At 45.3% G+C, this 19427-nt stretch overlaps 1 protein-coding gene across 2 annotated transcripts in view; it reads right to left on the reverse strand.

Moving 5' to 3' along the window:
* Window positions 1-19427, reverse strand: part of FIG4 (FIG4 phosphoinositide 5-phosphatase) — a 744221-nt gene that overhangs the window by 519605 nt on the left and 205189 nt on the right. The gene's annotated exons all lie outside the window — the stretch shown is intronic.

Consider the following 19427-nt stretch of genomic DNA (forward strand, 5'->3'; position numbering starts at 1 on the left):
TAGATGACCGTTGTGAAACATGCCAAGACCCAAGTGTACTGTATATATGAACCACTTACTATGGTGATGCCCTAGATACACTACTGGGTTAAATGTGAAACTATAGGACAAATCTTTCAAATAGCTCTTTACTCTTGGGTTTGTATGATAGAAAAACACCTTCCCAAAATCCATCGTACAAGTTTGCTGTATGTGGCAGGAGGTAGCTGAGTTATACCAGAACCTGCCTCTTAACAGCACTGTCAATCCCACTGATATGGTGAAAAATAAGGCAGGATTTCAGAGGTTTGCTTATTTGCTTTAACGCAAGTGTTGTAAAATATGTGAGCAGTGTGTCATGTTTTACAATCTATATATAAAATTCAAAATCTGTAGTAGCCCGCTGTAACGGCAGCGGTCGTCCCCGCCGCCATTCCTCTAGCACCGGGCCCCCCCGCGGCTGTTACTTACCAGTCCCGTCGCATGCCGCCTCCTCCTTCTCTCTCCGGCTCACGCGCGCCTCCCCTCTCCTCCTGCTCACCCGCGCCCCGCCTCCCTGGTCTCCCGACAGCTGCTGGCCCGCACATGCGCAGTAGGTCGCGGGCGCGCGGCCGTCAGGTTGTTTAACCCTGCAGTGGGCGGCGGCCGATTAGCAGTCTGCCAATCGCCTGCCAGCAGGGGATATATCAGGCGTCTCCCATAAGGGAGGACGCCTGATTATTGTGTGTGTCTACCTGCTCTACTTTGGCTGCCTATAGCTTGTCTATAGGTCTTCCCTATGTCTTGTGCTTTTCCTAGTCCCAGTCTTGCTGTCTCTGCCACTGGTTGTTGTCCTATCGGGTCCGGGTTCCACTGCTTACGTTCCCCGGTTCCCTGTCTCTGTTCTGTCCTCCAGTGTCTGCTCAGTTCCCTGTCCTGTACTCCTGCCCACTGCCTGTCAGTCGTCCGCGTTGCCTTCTCTCACTTCCTGCACGGAGTCCCGTTCCTTGGTAATCCTCTCCAGCCTGTAGTCATTCCAGTACCTCGAGCTGCCCCTCTTGGTTCCAGCAGTCGCGGTGTCTGACCCCCCGCGGGCCTGCCCCTAACGGTCCCTGTATAGGGGTCGGTTCCACCTGGTGCGCTCGTCCTGGGGGCCTCAGTTCCGCGACCCAGAGGGTCAACTCTCGGACGCTGCCAAAACCCCGAAAGCGTCACGGTCCATATCCCTGAAGCGTCACACCCGCACTATACAAATCCACAGTTCTCACCCAATTTGGGTGAAATTTGGCACGCCCCCCTCTCCACCCACAGGAGCAGAATACTGCGCACGCTACATCTCGCTAGTGTCTCCCTGTCATGAGATTGGGGCCCCCGAAGTTAGGCCCTATACATATAACGGAGAAATATGAAGGTGAAAGTTAAAGTGCTGAGGGGAAAACAACAGTTGTGACTGACAGGGACGGATTATTGCGACAGTGCCAAAGAGTCGCTGCTAAAGGGGCCGCACCACCACACACAATACACAAACATTTCACAAACATCACACAGACAGCGCACACACTTCAACCCACAAGCACAACACCATAACACACCACACAAACACCAGACCACTCTAGACACAAACACCACCCCATAAATACCACATACACACCACACACATGCACGCAAGGACCACACATGCATGCAAACACATTCAGATGGATGCACCCTACGCACACGGACAAACATTACTGAGCAGCAATAGTCGTCAGGTGAAAAATGCCTCATAGTAAGATTGTCATTATTGCTTACTATACAGGGAGTTTTCATCACTGAAGCTGCTGAGGTAAAGTGAAAGCTGAGCTCTGATTGGTTGCTATGGGCAACTAGACAAGTCTGCCTATGAGGAGGTTTTCATTACGGAAATGTGAGCTCCTTCAGGTCATAGTAATACTGTGTGTGTGAGGGCTGCTCTGTATTCATCCTATTACATCTCTTATCAGTGTCAGGTGAATACTAAAGGGTCATAATACTATGGACTGTTTTGCACTATGTTGTTAATTGGGTGTAAATGTTTTACATGTTTGTGTAAGGTGCATACATTTTCATTTTTGATTAAAAAAAAGTTAAAAAAATAGTCACTATAGTTTATACTACATAATATGTATTGAATATGTAAAATCAATAACAATGATGAAATTAAACAAAAGTTGTTGTTCACATCAATGTTACGACAAATTAGTAAAATGCCAAAAGTGTAAAAAATTTTTTACTGAAGCCTACAAAACAACTGAGTTCAAAAAGCCCAGCCACTTGGCACTCAAAACTGCATTATAAAGCACAAAAGAAGTTTTTCCGTACAAAAAATATTTTTATTTTTATTTATAAATATTGACTATAAAAGGCAGACATGCAAATATGAGTATACGTAAGGTGGTAGATCCAAGGCCCAGACCACCTGACACATAACGGTTAATACCGCATTAGAGAGGTTTCCATCAGGCTAGTGATTGATATAGGGATTAGTACATAACTGGAACAATGCATCCCAAATTCAAACAAGTCAATGTGTGGGTATAGAGTGCCCTATCACTAACATATCTTGACCACTGGTGAATTCCAGCTGTGAGTAAGGGAGCAGAACAAAAGCAACGCTAGTGCATGCAACTGTTTTGCTCTGTACCACCTATCCGTTCCAATCCCCTCACACTATGCTGTGGACAACACCATTAATATGGCATACGGCATATGGCAGTGGAGTGCTTTGTGGGTGAGAATGATAAGTTTATATTGAATTCTGAAGTGGATGGGTAACCAGTGCAATGACTGGCACAAGGCGCAGGCATCGGTGCAAAGGATAGTGAGGAATATGATCCTGGCTGCTGCATTCAAGAAAGATTGGAGCGGGGAGAGTTTGGTAAGAGGGAGACCAATTAATAGAGAGTTACAATAGTCCAGACGAGAATAAGACCAACAGTAAGAGTTTTTGCAGAGTCGAAAGTATGAAAAGGTCAAATTCTATAAATGTTTTTGAGGTGCAGATAATAAGAGCGAGCCAGTGATCGGACATGGGGGGGTGAATGAAAGTGCTGAATCAAGTATAACCCCAAGACAGCGGGCATGTTGCTGGGGAGAAATGGTAGAACCACACACGGAAATGGCAATGTTGGCCATAGGTAGGTTAGCAGAGGGACGAAAGACAAGGAGTTCAGTTTTTGCCAGGTTCAGTTTCAGATAGAGGGAGGACATGATGCTGAAGACAGCGGTAAGACAATCACTAGTGTTTTGTAATAATGCAGGCGTGATGTCAGGAGGTGTATAATTGGGTGTCATCAGCATAAAGATGGTACTGGAAACCAAATCTACTGATTATTTGTCCAATAAGGGCAGTATACAAGGAGAAGAGGAGGGGGCCAAGGACTGATCCTGGAGGAACCACAACAGTAAGGGGAAGATGAGAGGAGGAGGAGCCAGCAAAAGATAGAGTGAAGGAGCAGTCAGAGAACCAGGAGAGAATGGGTGTCCTTGAGGCCGATGCAGCGAAGCATAGGGAGGAGGAGCTGATGATTCACAGTGCCGAATGTTGCAGAGAGGTCCAGGAGAATTAGCATAGAGTAGTGACGATTAGATTTAGCTGTTAGTAGATCATTAGAGACTTTAGTGAGGGCAGTTTCAATAAAGTGTAAAAAGAGCAGAAACCAGACTGAAGACTGTAGAGAAGAGAGTAAGGGTCCCGTTACATTTAGCAATGCACTAGCGATCCAGACAACGATACGACCTGGTCAGGATCGCTAAATGGTCGCTAGTGAGCTGCCAAACAGGCAGATCTCACCAGCGACGCAGCAGCAATCCAGCGATGCTCGGCGGTCGTTCTTACCTGTCACACTGCAGGGATGATGACGACTTCCGCCTGCGTCCTTGCGTTGCTAGTCGGCGCCAGCAGGACGCCAACGAGGAAAAAATAGCCCAGGACATTCGAGCGTGATCAGAGATATTCAGCGGGGGGGGGGGGGGGAGGACGCAGGTACGTGTCACACAAAGCGAGATCGCTAGCGATATCGGTGTTGCGTCACAAAATCGGTGACGCTTTAGCGATATCGCTAGCGATTTCGCTATGTGTAAAAGGCCCTTTATCTGAGAGATAGCGGATAAGATGGGAGTGGACAATGCGGTCCAGGAGTTTAGAGATGAAGGGAAGATTAGAGACAGGTCTATAGGTAGCAGCACAGTTTTGGGTGAAGGATTTTTTAAGTAATGGATGTATGATGGCATGCTTAATTGAGGAGGGAAAGATACCGGAAGATAAAGAAAGGTTGAATATCTTTGCTAGGTGAGTGGTGACAGATAGGAAAATGGAGGAGGAGATGTGACACGGAATAGGGTCACTGGTGCAAGTAGTAGGGCAAGAAGATGCAAGGAGCCTGATTACGTCTTCTGTTGTGACTGGTTCAAAGTCAGAGAGTGAGCTAGATACAGTGGGGGAGGGAGGACAGTGAATGGTATGAGGAGGGGATTGGGCAAAAATCTCCTGTTGTATATGGTCAATTTTTTCTTTGAAATAATTGGCCAGATTGTCAGCACGGAGTTCCGTGGTTGGGGCCTGCACTCTTGGGTTGCCTAGGGAATGAAAAGTGTCAAAGAGACGTTTAGGGTTATTGGATGGTGAGGTAGTGAGGGTGTTGAAATAGGTTTGTTTGGAGAGGTGAAGGGCATTGTTGTATGTTTTAAGCATAAACTTATAATAGATGAAATCTTCGGGCAGATTGGATTTTCTCCAAAGACGTTCGATGCACCTGGAGCACCGCTGTAGGAAAAGTGTTTGCAGGGTGTGCCAGGGTTGTCGCCATCTGTGCCGAGTTTTTCTATGTATAGGAGGTGTGGCTTCATCCAGGACACTTTGCAGTGTTTCATTATAATGTTTCAGTGCAGAGTCAAGACATAAGAGGGAGGAGATTTGGGCCAATGATGACTACAAGTCCTTCATACATTTCTGGATGTTAATAGCCTGTATATTTCTAAAGTGTGGAAAGTGGGTGGTGTCCTGAGCGGGATGGCAGTTCTTGACAGAGAATGAAAGAAGGTTGTGGTCAGAGAGCAGGAGAGAGGAGTTGGTAAAATCATACACTGAGCAAAGCCAGGAGAATACCAAGTTGAGGGAGTTTCCGTCTTCATGCATAGCAGAGGTCGTAAGCTGTGAAAGGTCAAAGGAGGAGGTTAGAGATAAAAGGTGAGTAGCAGATGGGGAGAGGGGAAAAATCAATGGGGATGTTAAAATCTAGCATGATGAGGGTGGGAATGTCAGAGGATAGAAAATGCGGAAGTCAAGTGGCAAAGTGATCCAGGAACTGACAGGAGGGACACGGAGGACAATACACAACCGCCACTCGCATGGAGAAGGGGATGTAGAGTCTGACAGCATACACCTGAAAAGATGGGAAGATAAGTGAGGGAACTTTAGGGATAACCTGAAAGGTACAATTGCGTGATAGAAGCAGACCAACGCCTCCACCTGCTCTGTTGTCCGATCTTGGGGTATGAGAGAAGTGTAGTCTACCATATGCAAGAGCAACAGCAGCGGTGAATGACTGCTGGATCAAGGTTTCAGTAAGGGCCAGAAGGTTAAGAGAATCAGAAAGGAAGACGTCATGGATGAAGGAGAGTTTATTACACACTGAGCGAGAATTCCAAAGGGCACAATTAAATGAGACAGAAGGCATGCAGGGAATATTAATAAAATTTGAGGGGTTTCTGAGTGTAGCAGTTGAGGGGTTCGACACACTATAGCATGAGGGGCCAGGAATGGGAGAGATATCTCCTGCGACTAGAAGGAGGATAGAAAGAGTGAGCAAATGGTTAAGTGATTTGTCAGAGTGTCTCTTGTGTTGGATGGTGGGACTGAATGGATCTTTGCAATTTAACAATGTGAAAAGAACGTGAGTGCAGTACATAGGAGGAGAAAGGACAGAGGGGCTGATGAAGATGGAGTGTAAAGAGTTAGTGCAAGGACGGTGGATGAGAGTGAATGTAGCAGCCAGGATATAAATTATACAAATACATATGGTGCATATTGGTTGCAATCCAAATATACTGGGAATAGGTTTATTTAAATATCTTACCTGTCTCCTGCTCTATCTAACTGCCATGTTTAACTGCAAAGCACTTTGAAAAAAATGTACATGTTCTTTAAGTACAGTACTATTGATGCATAGATACTGGAGTAAGCTATACAATATACAAAATGATAAATAATACATTACATAGTTCTCTAATATGGCATCAGTAAATATAGAGTTTACAAAGAAAGAAGCTATTGCCACATGAGAACCCGTCAGCACAACGGTTTAGCTAAGCGGGCTCAGAAACATTCATTTTTATACAAGTCGGATAACAAAAGGATGAACCCAATGACTTTACCTTCATTATACATATAATAGATGAAATAACAATATCTGCCCTGCATTATGACAGATGCTCTTAAAATCAGATTTAGAAAGTTGAAAACATGAATACTTCGTGATACTGACATCTTTTCCTCAAATGGCTTGTGAACTGAGAGCTCTAACTACGACGCCTTAAAAAGTATTAATAACCTGTGAAGCTTTCTACATTTTTTACATTACATCCACAACTTAAATGTATAATATTGGGACTTTATGTGATATACCAACACAAGTAGCAAATATTTGTGAAGTGTAAAGGAAATGATACATGGTTTTCTAAATATTTTAAAAATATAATTTGTGAAATTGTGATGTGCATTTGTATTCAACCCCTTCTGAGTCAATACTTTGTGGGATCACCTTTCTCTGCAATTACTGCTACATGTCTTTTGGGGTCTGACTCTCCCAGCTTTGCACATCTAGAGAATGAAAATATTGTCCATTCTTCTTTGCAAACTAGCTCTAGCTCAGTGAGATTAGATGATGAGCATCTGTGAACAGCAATTTTCAAGTCTTGCCACAGATTTTCAAATAGGATTTAGGTCTGGACTGTAACTGGGCCATTCAAACACATGAATATGCTTTGATCTAAACCATTCCATTGTAACTCTAGGAGTATATTTAGGGTTATTGCTCATTATCATCTTGAAAAGTGCACCTATGCCCCAGTCTCAAGTCTTATGCATTCTCTAAGAGGTTTTCCTTCAAGACTACTTTGTATTTAGCTCCATCCATATCCCCATGAACATCGTTCTTGTCTCTGCTGAAGAAAAGCATCCCCACAGCATGATGTTGCCACCACGTTTGACAGTAGGGATGATGTTTCCACTGTGATGTGCAGGGATAGTTTTCTGCCACACATAGCATTTGCATTTTGACCAAACAGTTCTACTTGGATCTCATCTGACAAGAACACCTTTTTCCACATGCTAGCTGTGGTCCTACATGGCCTTTTACAAACAACAAAACGGGACTTCTTATGGTTTGCAACTTGCCACTCTTCTATAAAGTTCAGACTCGTGGAGTATACAACTAATAGTTATCCTGTGGACTGATTCTCCCACCTGAGTTATGAATGTCTGCAGCTCCTCTATAGTGGCCATGGGCCCTTTGGTTGCTCCTCTAATTAGTGATCTTTGCTTTGGATGTTAGTTTAGATGAATGGGCTTGTCTCAGTAAGTTTGCAGATGTACCATGGATTGAACAGTGCTCCGTAAGATGTTCAGAGCTTGGGCTTTTTTCTTTTTTTTTTATAAACCCAACTCATCTTTACTCTTTTCAACAACTGTATCCCTGACCTTTCTGGTGTATTCCTTGGTTTTCTTGATGTGGTTTGATCCATAATGTTCTCAAACAAACTTCTGAGGCATTTACAGAAAAGCAGTGGTTATACGGAGAATAAATTACACACAGGTGAACTCAATTTACTAATTACGTGACTTGTGGAGGCAACTGGTCACTCTAGATTTTATTTACGCCTATCAGACTACAAGGGGAGGGGCTGAACACTAATGAACGTCACAATTTTCAAATATGTATTGTTATAACAATTAGAAAATCATGTGTCATTTCTTTTACACATCATAAATATTTGCTTTATATTGGTAGATCACATAAAATCACAATTAAATATTTAAGTTTGCGAAAAGTTCACGGAGTAAAAATACTTTTTCAAGGTACTGTTGATGCCACCTGAGTCCACACAATGCTAGTGGTAAAAAGTGCAGAAAACTTAATTTGTTGTTGGACATAGACCTAATGTCACTTAAAGTTAGCACAAGTTACAGTGGTTTGCAAAAGTATTCACCCTTTGGCTTTTTATCTATTTTGTTACATTACAACCTGTGTTTGATTTTTGCCTATCCCCTTGTAGAGCCGAGTCTCATGCGACTGTGCTCCACAGAGAGGATCGGAGCACAGCTGCGGAGAAATTAATTTCTCCATCTCCTCCATTTCCGTGGTCAACGTATATTACACATCACTCGGATGATATCTGAGTGATGTGCGTTACCTCACTCGCACCCATAGGCTTATATGGGTGTGAGTGAGCCGAGACTCGGACGAGAGTCGGTGACAATCGCAGCATGCTGTGATTTCACTCGCACGTTGAAAATGGCCGAGAAAAAAAAATGCTGATGGGAGCTGCCCCACAGATGAATACTGGTCCGAGTGCTATGAGATGTTTTATCACATAGCACTCGTCCGTATTCATCGCTAGTGTGATCCCGGCCTAAAGGCCCTGTTACACACATCAATGTCCCAGCGATCCCACGAATGATCCAACGTGGATGGGATCACTGGGACATAGTTAGCTGATCGCTGGTGAGCTGTCACATAGACAGACCCACCAGCGATCAGGACCAGCGAGCAAGCTGGTATCCAGAGTAAACAGCGGGTATCTAAGATCCCGCTTAGATACCCTCTGTTTACCTGTGCACGCTGGTTTCCAAGGTAAACAGCGGGTAACTAAGAGCCACGCGGCTCTTAGTTACTCGCTGTTTACGTTGGATACTAGCTCCCAGCGTCGCTGATCGTTGCTCTCCCGCTGCCACACGCAGCGATGCGTGCTGGCCAGCGGGAGACCAACGATCAAAAAACGGCCCAGGACGATCCTGCACGATCAGCGATACCCGGCGGGGGGGAGCCGGTCGCTGATGCGTGCCACACGCTGCAAGATCGCTGTGGCGTCACAAAATCAGCGATCTCGCTGTGTGTGACGGGGCCTTAAATCACATACTTATTGAAAGGAAATCCACCTGTGTGCAATCTAAATATAACATGGTCTGTCAGTATATACACACACCTTTTCTGAAAGGCCACAGCGGCTGCAACACCATTAAGCAAGAGGCACCACTAACCAAACAACACCATGAAGACCAACAGGATTTCCAAACAAGTCAGGGACAAAGTTGCTGAGAAGCACAAGTCAGGGTTGGGTTATAAAAAATATCCCAATCTCTGATGGTCCCCCGGAGCACTATCAAATCCATTATCATCAAATGGAAATAACATGGTACTACAACAAACCTGTCAAGAGAGGGTTGCCCACCGAAACTCTCCACCTGGGCAAGTAGGGCATTAACCAGAGACAGTAAAAAGACAAAAGGTAACCTTGAAACAGATGCAACGATTCCAGTCAGACTGGAGTATCTGTCCATATGATCACAAAAAGACATACACTCCATAGAGGTGGCCTTTCTGGAAGAGTGGGCAGAAAGACATTGTTACTTACTGGTAACAGGATTTCTCAGAGCCCAGGATAGCACCACGGAGAGAGGGAATCTGTACTTCAAGGACAGGAAACCTACAGATAAAAAGGGCAGAACCTCCCCCTCGCATCAGTTGGTTTACAGAGCACAAGAGGACCTCCAGGTTATTACAATAATAAACATTTTAACCATAATAATTATAACCAAACACCCTGTGACCTATACATAAATCACACACAAACAAGAGCGTGTTCACCCACACATTACGGGAGGGAATATAAGGGTGCTGTAATGGGCTCTAAGAAATCCTGTTACAGGTAAGTAACTATGTCTTTCTCCTTCAAAATGACAGTACCACGGAGAAATTTGCAGAGAATCGTATCTTAGGGAGTGACCACAGCCTGTAGAACCCTTCTCCCAAAAGTTAGATCAGAAGAAGAGACTAGGTCCAGCTGATAGTGATTGTAAAAGGTAGAAGGAGATGACCAAGTAGCAGCCTTACAGATCTGTTCTATGGAGACCTCTTACCTTTCTGCCCAGGAGGTTGCCACGACTCTCATAGAATGAGCTATTAATTCCTCCGGGGCGACATTCTCACTGGCTAAGTAGGCCAACGAGATTGCCTTCCCTTATCCACCTTGCCAAGGTGCTTTTTGAGGCTTTGAGCCATTTCCTAGGCCCCTGAAAACACACGGAGACCTATCCTCCTTCTACACCACTGGGTGGACGCTACGAACTGAACTAGACACAGTCTTAGGGTATGTGCACACGCTGTGGATTCTGCTGTGGATCCGCAGCGGATTTGGCCCTGCAGATATGCAGCAGTTCCGCAGGCCTTGTATGGTACCATGTTAGCCAATGGGATTTCAAATCTGCAGTGCACATGCTGCGGATTTGCTGTGGTTTTAAATCCGCAGCATGTCAATTCTTTCTGCGGATTCCGCAGCGGTTTGACACCTGTTCCATTGTCCAGGTGTCAATCCGCAGGGGAAAACTGCTGGCAAATCCGCAGGAAAACCGCAGGTCACTTTACTTGCGGTTTTACCTGCAAATCCGCGCAGAAAAATCCGCAGGTGAATCCGCACTGTGTGCACTCACCCTTATGTCATAGAATCATAGAATCGTAGAGTTGGAAGGGACCTCCTGGGCCATCTGGTCCAACCCCCTGCTCAAAGCAGGATTCGCTAAATCATGTCTAAAGTATGGAAACTTTCTTCTTTTGTGTCCTTGGGGTGGGAGCAAAAGGAAAGGAGGACTTCTTGGGACGTATGGAAGCGAGATCCTACATTAAATAAGTAGGCAGGGTTGGGTTTCAGAATGACCCCATCTTCTAAAATATGAGTGACGTTGGGGCCATCAAGGACAGGGAACCAACTGATGTGAGGGAGAGGTACCGCCCTTATCTGTAGGTTTCCTGTCCATGAAGGACGGATCCCCTCTCTACATGGTGCTGTCATGGTGGAAGGAGAAAAAAGCCTTTACTTACATACTTTATTATAAGGCTCATTTTGAGTTTGCCAAGACAAATGTGGAAGTTTCCCAAATGTATGGAGGAAGGTGAGGCGGTCAGTTGAAACCAAAATGTAACTTTTTTTGCCACCAAGGTTAAAACTATGTCTGGTAAGAAACCAACAAAGCTTATCAGACCAAAAACACCATCCCCACAGTGAAATATGGTGGTGTCAGCATTATGCTGTGGAGATGTTTTTCAGCAACAGTGACATGGAAAATGATCGAAGTCGAGGGGAAGATGAATGGTACAAAATACAGGGATATTTTTTTATTCCAGTTCAGATGGAACATGAAGGCTGGAGTCAAGTCCCCTGTTAGAAAAAGCAGCCAAGAGACCAGCAGAAGGCAGAGGTCCAGTGGAACAGCTCCCATCTGGTAGGTGATTATATCTTTTGTTTTTCTTTACACCAGCCATGGAACACATTATAATATTAAAAATAAGAACCTGACAATGCATTTAAGAAGATATTTTGTGATATCACAAAGCAAGTCTGAAATGATTCAATGTAAGTTCACAATTATGTTAAATGAGAAGGAATAGTGACATTTCACCGTTAACAAACATCCTTGAAATGTACCAAAACTACTCGTTTTAAAAAGCAACCAAAACAAAAAGGAAAAAAAAAATGTAGAGTTCCCAAGAGCAATCAATAGGTCTAAAACATTGTGATATTACATGAAATATGTGTTTGTACAATTACAGCACCTATATATACAGCTAAAAGGCAGACTTGTTTTTGCCAGTATGCAACAAATAGAATAAAAATGCATCCTTTCATGTGTTACTCATCGGGGCTGCACTAAGTGCATGATTCATACCTTCAATAACTATGAGAGATATGGTTTGCAGCTCACGTGTACTCTTCAAAAGGAAGCACAATGCCACAGCAACAAATGAGTGGAGAGGAAATGTATGAAAACAGCTCCCCCGGCGAAAAATCTCTGGTGCGCGTGTACAGTATAGTGCTTGCCTTTATTGAAACATGCTACTTAAACCACTTTCTCATATCATCATGTCTCTGCAAACAGAACAGTTAGTTGTGCTTTTTCATGCTATGTGCACTATGATGAGAGGCATGTCAAACATTTTCATCAGATCATAATCTATAGCTTAAAAGGGGTTTTGCGAGGTCGACAGGAATTTGTCAAAAAAAAAAAAAATTGAACCCAGACCCTGGTATGCATTATCTTCCAGAGTAATTAAGAGATCCATTATAGCAAATTCACGTTTTATTAATTATATTAAAATCAAATACAAATCAATAAAAAGGCAGGGTGCCTCATGGAGGAGACACTGCATTATCCTGATTTCCAATGGTCAAAAAAGAGAAACACACTCTTTTGGAGATATGCAACACTCAATAGTGATTAAGGTAGTGTAGAGGTTTGTACTCGTTCAGCTGTGGTTGAGGTAGGCACAGGAAGCGGTTTCATAAAAATGTCCAGTCAGGTTTATTAAACTTCATAAACCTGCTTAAGCACAAGCAAACAAATGATAGCCTTCTCAGGCACAAAGTGAAAACAAACGGAAAATAATAATCAGTCCAAATAGTACTGTGGGTCTGCCCGCTCCAGTCAGTGTCTTTCACCAAACACACTGGAGGCCTCCACACCTCCAGTAGTCACAGACACTGAATCAGACACTCAGTCTCCATTTTATCTGTCAAACCACATCCCTGGGGTTGGGATATGTGAGCAGTCATTCCCACCTATCTCTTGTGACTGCTCATAAAACCCGGCCCTGGAATGCCCTAATAACTTTCTCAGCACTTTACATACTGGTATTAGGTGTCGGGTTCCTGCAGCGGCACAGCAGGAATCCAGAGCCTCCTGTTCTGTCCCCACATGAGGCGAATGGAGGTGTAGCTGATTGGGGAAGGAAGAGATTCCTACCTACTGATTCCTCAATGCAGAGCAGACAGGACCATTGTTGCTGTTTTGCTGTTCATGCGTCCGGAGAGATGATACACACCAGATATTGTGAAGTCCAGACTTGTTTATTGGAAATCTGGACATACAGCGTATGATTGGTAATGCAGTACTTCTCCAGAAATGCAGGTGTAACGAACGAGGTGGTACAACAATGTGTGTGCAGCAAGGTGTGCGCAAGTTGATAGCACGATGATTCAGCAAATTGAGCATATTGTGGTAAAAAAACTGATGCCTTTCACAGCCTGGTAAGCCTATCTCTCCCAGGAGAAAATGAAACTAATAATGGCCACCAGCAGGAAGAGAAGGAGTGACCTGACCTTGAAGTGGAAGGCATGTACTAAAATTAATTAGCTTCAGTCTGCTATACAGAAAAAGGACAGCAGGTGGCAGCAGACCAAATGCAAAACTGAACACAAAGAATGGTAACATAACACAATCTATATAAGCATATAATCATAACTTTAGATGGAACAGCACACTCCCCGTCTGAAATTCCAAAAGGGATTTCAGTATATTAATGTTTTTGTTTAAGTAAAATTTGATAACCTAGAAACGAAACACAAATATGCATGCAATAATAACAACTTCAAAACGAGGTGGATGACAGTCAGTTCCTGAGACAATCCAATGATACCCATCTTCGAACCGGAGAAGCCGCACTAGGCCAACCTGTCTCCGACCCAACGGTAATCCAATGGACGAAGCACTAGGGCAGAGTTCTGTTCATGGTTCATCCTACTGGAATGTCCTCAATTGGTAGTATCAATACGAGCTCGTGGATTAGCCTCTGAAATGTCTTTGGCTCGCCTTTCCTAAAGACCTTCAGCTCCACCTTTCGGACCTTATCGTCTTGATTAGGGAAAGTCTTTGTAACGATTCCCATAGGCCAGTCGATCCTTCAGGCTTGTTGTTCTTTCATTAGTACCACGTCTCCTTCTTTCAAGTTCGGTTTACTCTGTCGCCATTTTCTTTTTCCTTGGAGAGTCACGAGATATTCCTTTCTCCACCATTTCCAGAATTATTCAGTGAGGTACTGCACACATTTCCACTGTTTCTGGTAGGTGTTTGCGTGAGTAAACTCTCCACTAACTGTTAGTGGGTTCCCGGTCTTTTGGGTGAGAAGAGTAGCTGGCGTAGGAATGGTCAGTTTTTCAGGATCCATGGACACTGAGACAAGTGGTCTTGAGATGATTATGGCAGAAACTTCAGCCAGAAGAGTAACCAAGGTGTCATGCGTAAGCCTTGAAGAATTTACGTCCATAAACATAGAGTTCAGGATGTTGCGTGAGATTCCGATCATCCTTTCCCAGGAACCTCCCATGTGAGAACTATGCGGAGGATTGAAGATCCAGGTGCAACCTCTTTCTGCCAGTTGATCCTGAATTGGCTTGATGTCAATATCCAGCTCTCGACATGCACCGATGAAGTTGCTTCCGCGGTCAGACCTCAACTGTTTCACCGGCCCTCTGATCGCTAGAAACCGCCGGAGGGCGTTGATCAGGCTGGATGTGTCCATAGACTCTATTACCTCTATGTGGACGGCATGGACACTCATGCAGCAAGTGAATAGTACGGCCCAACGTTTGCTGTTGGCGTGGCCACCTCGAGTTCTGCGTGCAGATTCCATCCATGGCCCAAAGACATCCAGGCCAACGTAGGTGAAAGGCGGTTCGGCACTCAGTCTGTCAGAGGGCAGGTCGGCCATTTGTTGATGTACCTGTTTTCCTCTAGTTTTCCAACATTGCACACAGCGATGTAGTGATCCTGCTACACGTTTTTTCATACCTATGATCCAAAGCCCTGCAGACCGTAACTTGCCTTCTGTGATCTGCCTGCCTTGGTGCTCGGTTTTTTCATGAAAGTGCCGGATCAGTAGATCAGTGATATGATGTTTACTGGGAATGATGCAAGGATGTTGCTCTGAAGCCACAATCTTGGCTTGATTTAAACGACCACCGACTCTCAGCAAAACGAAGCCTTCCATTACTGGATTCAAGTGGGCAATGGGGCTTTTCCGGAACCTCATCAGCACTCCTACTAGGTTGTTTGTAAGATTAGGACCCATGAGGAGGACATCGTTGAGAGATACGCCTTGATGTTTGGCGTTTGAATCAAAGACAACTCTAATTTGCTTAGGTTTCCGTGGGTGATATACTCCGAATGAGGGTAGGTACCAGCACTCCTCGTTTTCCTTTAAGGGAGGCGCTGGCTCCGCATGGTTATTCTGGAATATCTTGCTCATAAAGGTGACAATGTGTTATTTCATCTTGTTTGTTGCTAAGTGTGCACTGGAGAGAGTTGAATCTGGACAAGGCTTGTTGACGATTGTTCGGGAGTCTTACCCTGGTAGCTCGGAAGGGTAGGGGAAAAACCCAGTGATTGGTCTCATCTTTAAGGAACTCATTGTCCATTATCCTGACAAATTTCTTGTCTTCCATTGACGGGGCTACTTTGTTGTCATCCTTAGTTGTATGAAACACTGATCTTCCCAAGTCGTCTGCAGAGGGAGAAGGAATGACATCAGGCAGCTGTACTGGATCTGGAGGCTTCTCTTTCACATCATAGTGATGAGGGCATGGTTTGCAGAAAGTAGTTCGTCCATCTTGGCATACGTAGGTCTTAAAGGCGTTGACCCTTGTTTGGTCCAAGCACACATTTTCTTTGATTACCCACCCCAAGTCGAGTCTCTGTGCGTAGGGGGCATAGTCGGGACCATTGCACTGTTGGCGGACTTTATTTATACTTAAATTGTCTCTGCCGAGCAGAAGTAGGATTTCAGCATCTGTGTCCATAGGTGGGATAACGCTGACTAGGTGCCTTAGGTGCGGTTGGTGGAAAGCAGCTTCTGGGGTAGGAATCTCATCCCTTTGGCTGGGTATTTGATCGCATTCAATTAGCGTAGGTAAGGGTATTTCTACGCCTCCGTTGAGAGGAGAAGCAATAAAACCTTGTGCCCTCCTGCCGCTAGTCTCTATGCAGCCTGACAAGTGTTCAGAGTATAGGGCGTTGTTGGTCCCTTGATTCCAAAGGCTTCAAAGAACTTAGGTCCAGCTAGGGATCGATTGCTCTGATCGTCAATGATGGCATACATTTTTACTGCCTTCTCTGATTGCCCTTCTGGGTAAACTCTGATTAGGCATATCCTGGCACAGCATTTATCACTTTGGCTCTCCCCACATACCTCTGAGCATGAGCAGGAGACAGCCGTGGTAGAATTGGCGTTATTCTGTGGCTCCCTGCCATGGCTTGTAGCCGGACTAGAGGTAACTGCGACTGCTGGATCACTGGTGGCTGAGGTTGGATGCAAAGCTGATGGGTGTTTGTCACTATGACACTCTTCACATTTAGGCTAGTTTCACACTAGCGCTTTTGAGCGCAGCGACGGCCTGCGCATGGCCGCCGCCAAGCCCCGCCCCCTGCCGCGCCTCCGCCGGTAGCTCCGCCTACCGGCGCATGACGCTGCATGCGTCCTGCATCCCCTATCTTTATCACTGGGGGCGCAGGCCGTGCGCAGTATGCGTTTGGCGGCGCATGCGCCTTTTTGACGGTGCGCTGAGCGCAACCAAACTGCAGCAGGTTGCGTTTGGCGCAGGTCGGCGCACCGTCAAAAGGACGCATGCGACGCCAAACGCATACTGCGCACGGCCTGCGCCCCCAGTGATAAAGATAGGGGACGCAGGACGCATGCAGCGTCATGCGCCGGTAGGCGGAGATACCGGCGGAGGCGCGGCAGGGGGCGGGGCTTAGGTGCTGCCGTGCGCAGGCCGTCGCTACACTCAAAAGCGCTAGTGTGAAACTAGCCTTAATGGCAGATTTACAGTCCTTGGCCATGTGTTCTAATGAGGCGCAGCACTTGAAACATACCCCAAGTTCGCTGACGATTTTCTTGCGCTCCTGCATGGTTTCGGACCTGAAGCCTCTACATTTATTCAGTGAGTGCAGTTTTTTGTGAATGGGACACTCACGATTGAAAGACTTATCTCTCGATGGAATAGTGTACTGTTTATCGGCAGTTACTGCAGGTGGTGGCAGGTTAGTCTTTCTGACACTTATACTGCTCCTCAACTCCTTGCGTCTATGTGAGACGCTTTCATACCTTGATGATGGTGTTGCTGGAGATGTAGTGTTAGACTCCAGGAAGTCTAGGCTAGGGTCGTTCCTCATTTGGGCCTGTTCGTCGACAAACTTGCAGAACTGATTCAACGGAGGAAAGGTGACATCATGTGACCTTTTGCACCTGGAAACGCATACTGCTCACTTCTCTTGCAGACTATGTGGCAGCTTTTGAGACAATTGGGTTCACCCCATGGGCAGTGTCCAGGTAGCATAATCCAGACAGACGAGGGTCTCTCTTTGCGAGTTCCAGTTCCATAAGCAGATCGCTTAAGTCCAGAAGCTTGTGGGCTTCCTTAAGGTTGATCCTTGGAACATTCTGCAGTCTCTTTAATAGGGACTTTTCTATGGCTTCAGTGCTGCCATAGGTTCTTTCGAGACTCAGCCAGGCAGCAGCGAGAACTGCTTCAGCTTGCCCCACGTAGACGGTCCGAAGACTCTTGATACGGTTTGTGGAGTCAGGACCCAACCATTTTACCATGAGGTCAAGCTCCTGTTCTGCAGATAGATTGAGGTCAGCAATGGTGGCCTTGAAGGTTGCTTTCCAGGCTCTGTAGTTCTCTGCACAGTCGTCAAACTTTGAGAGGCTAGTGCTGATTAGATCTTTGCTCACCATAAACCTGGCTAACTCGGGCATATCCAATCCTTCACTCCTTGTTACCATGTTGGCTTGTGTTGCCTCTCGGGCATATAAGCTGTGTGGCGTGGAAGGGTGAATTGTTCCCGGGTAGAATGATGTTGCTGTAGGTCTGAGTGCTATGAATGGGAAACCGAGGAGGAAAAAAAGACAACAAGCTAAGTCTCAGAAAACCAGAGAAGTTGGTAACTATGCAGATTGCAGATCCCTGATCTTAACAGCACAACTAGCAGCAGTCGTGGAGAGTTCCAACGTTGGTCCTAGACGCCTCGTCACAACTGGAGAACTACATAAGCCTAAACCAGGAAAAGATGAAAACTAACTACCCCAGAGCAGACCCCAAAGGAAAGACAGCCCCCCACATGTATTGACGGTGAAACAAGATGAAAATACAAACAAAGGCAGGAAAATAGGCTGAGCAAACGATCGGGCCCGGCTAACTAAAAAGGACAGAAAAGGAAAGACACTGTCTGCAATCTGTCAAAAAAACCTACAAAAATATTGTCGAACACCTCTGATAGCAAAATTAATACTGAAGTCACTAGACTTCTAAACCTATATCAGCACTCTGAAATATTCTGAGACAGAGCAAAAAAGAGGCCAATCTAATAAGGGACAAAAAGCAGATTGGCAAATACTGATTAATAGGAGTGGAATTTCAGCATAGCCCAAGCAGGGGCAGGCTGATTACACAAAAAACTGAATTTACCAACAAGCGCAAGTGTGAACATTAGCAAAAAACAAACTTAACTTGAGAAGACTGGAAGAGAGCTGAAGTCCAGGACCTGAGAAGCAGACTGAATCACCAGCACCCGGATAGGGCGTCGGCTGTCTTATATCCAGTCTGATACTCCAGAGATCCAATCATTATCTTCCTCATCAGGTGGCAGATCACTACCACTTAAACCAACCGCACTACCTCCTGTCACCACCACAGGGAGAACGGAAGGGGAACTCACAACTGGTGGAGCAGAAAATGAGTTCATGACAGTACCCCCCCCCTTGAGGAGGGGTCACCGAACCCTCATCCATGCCACCAGGCCGATCAGGATGGGCCCGGTGAAAAGCACGAACCAATTTATTGGCATGAATATCAGAGCAGAGACCCAAGAATTATCCTCCTGGCCATAACCCTTCCATTTGACCAAATACTGGAGTCTCCGTCTAACCAAACGAGAATCCAATATTTTCTCTACCTCATATTCCACATTGCCTTTAACCAATACAGGGTCAGTAGGTGTGGCCACAGGAACTACTGGCTCAACAAACCTCTTCAACAGTGACTTGTGAAATACGTTATGGATTTTGAACGTAACTGGAAGAGCCAATCGAAAAGAAACAGGATTAAGAATCTCCAAAATCTTATAAGGTCCAATAAATCTTGGCTTAAATTTTGGAGATGCAACCTTCATAGGAATATTCTTAGACGACAGCCAAACTATATCACCCACTTTAAACCGGGGACCAATGGTCCTACGCCGGTTGGAAAAACGCTGGGCCTTTTCCTGAGAGAGTGACAACTTATCCACCACTTGGTCTCATATCTGCTGCATTCTCACAACCACAGTGTCCACACCTGGGCAGGATGAAGATTCCACTTGCCCTGAAGAGAATCGAGGATGAAACCCAAAATTACAGAAAAAGGGT

Source organism: Dendrobates tinctorius, unplaced genomic scaffold (assembly GCF_039654945.1).
Source record: "Dendrobates tinctorius isolate UK_male_01 unplaced genomic scaffold, ASM3965494v1 ptg000046l, whole genome shotgun sequence".
NCBI classification, from domain to species: Eukaryota; Metazoa; Chordata; class Amphibia; order Anura; family Dendrobatidae; genus Dendrobates; species Dendrobates tinctorius.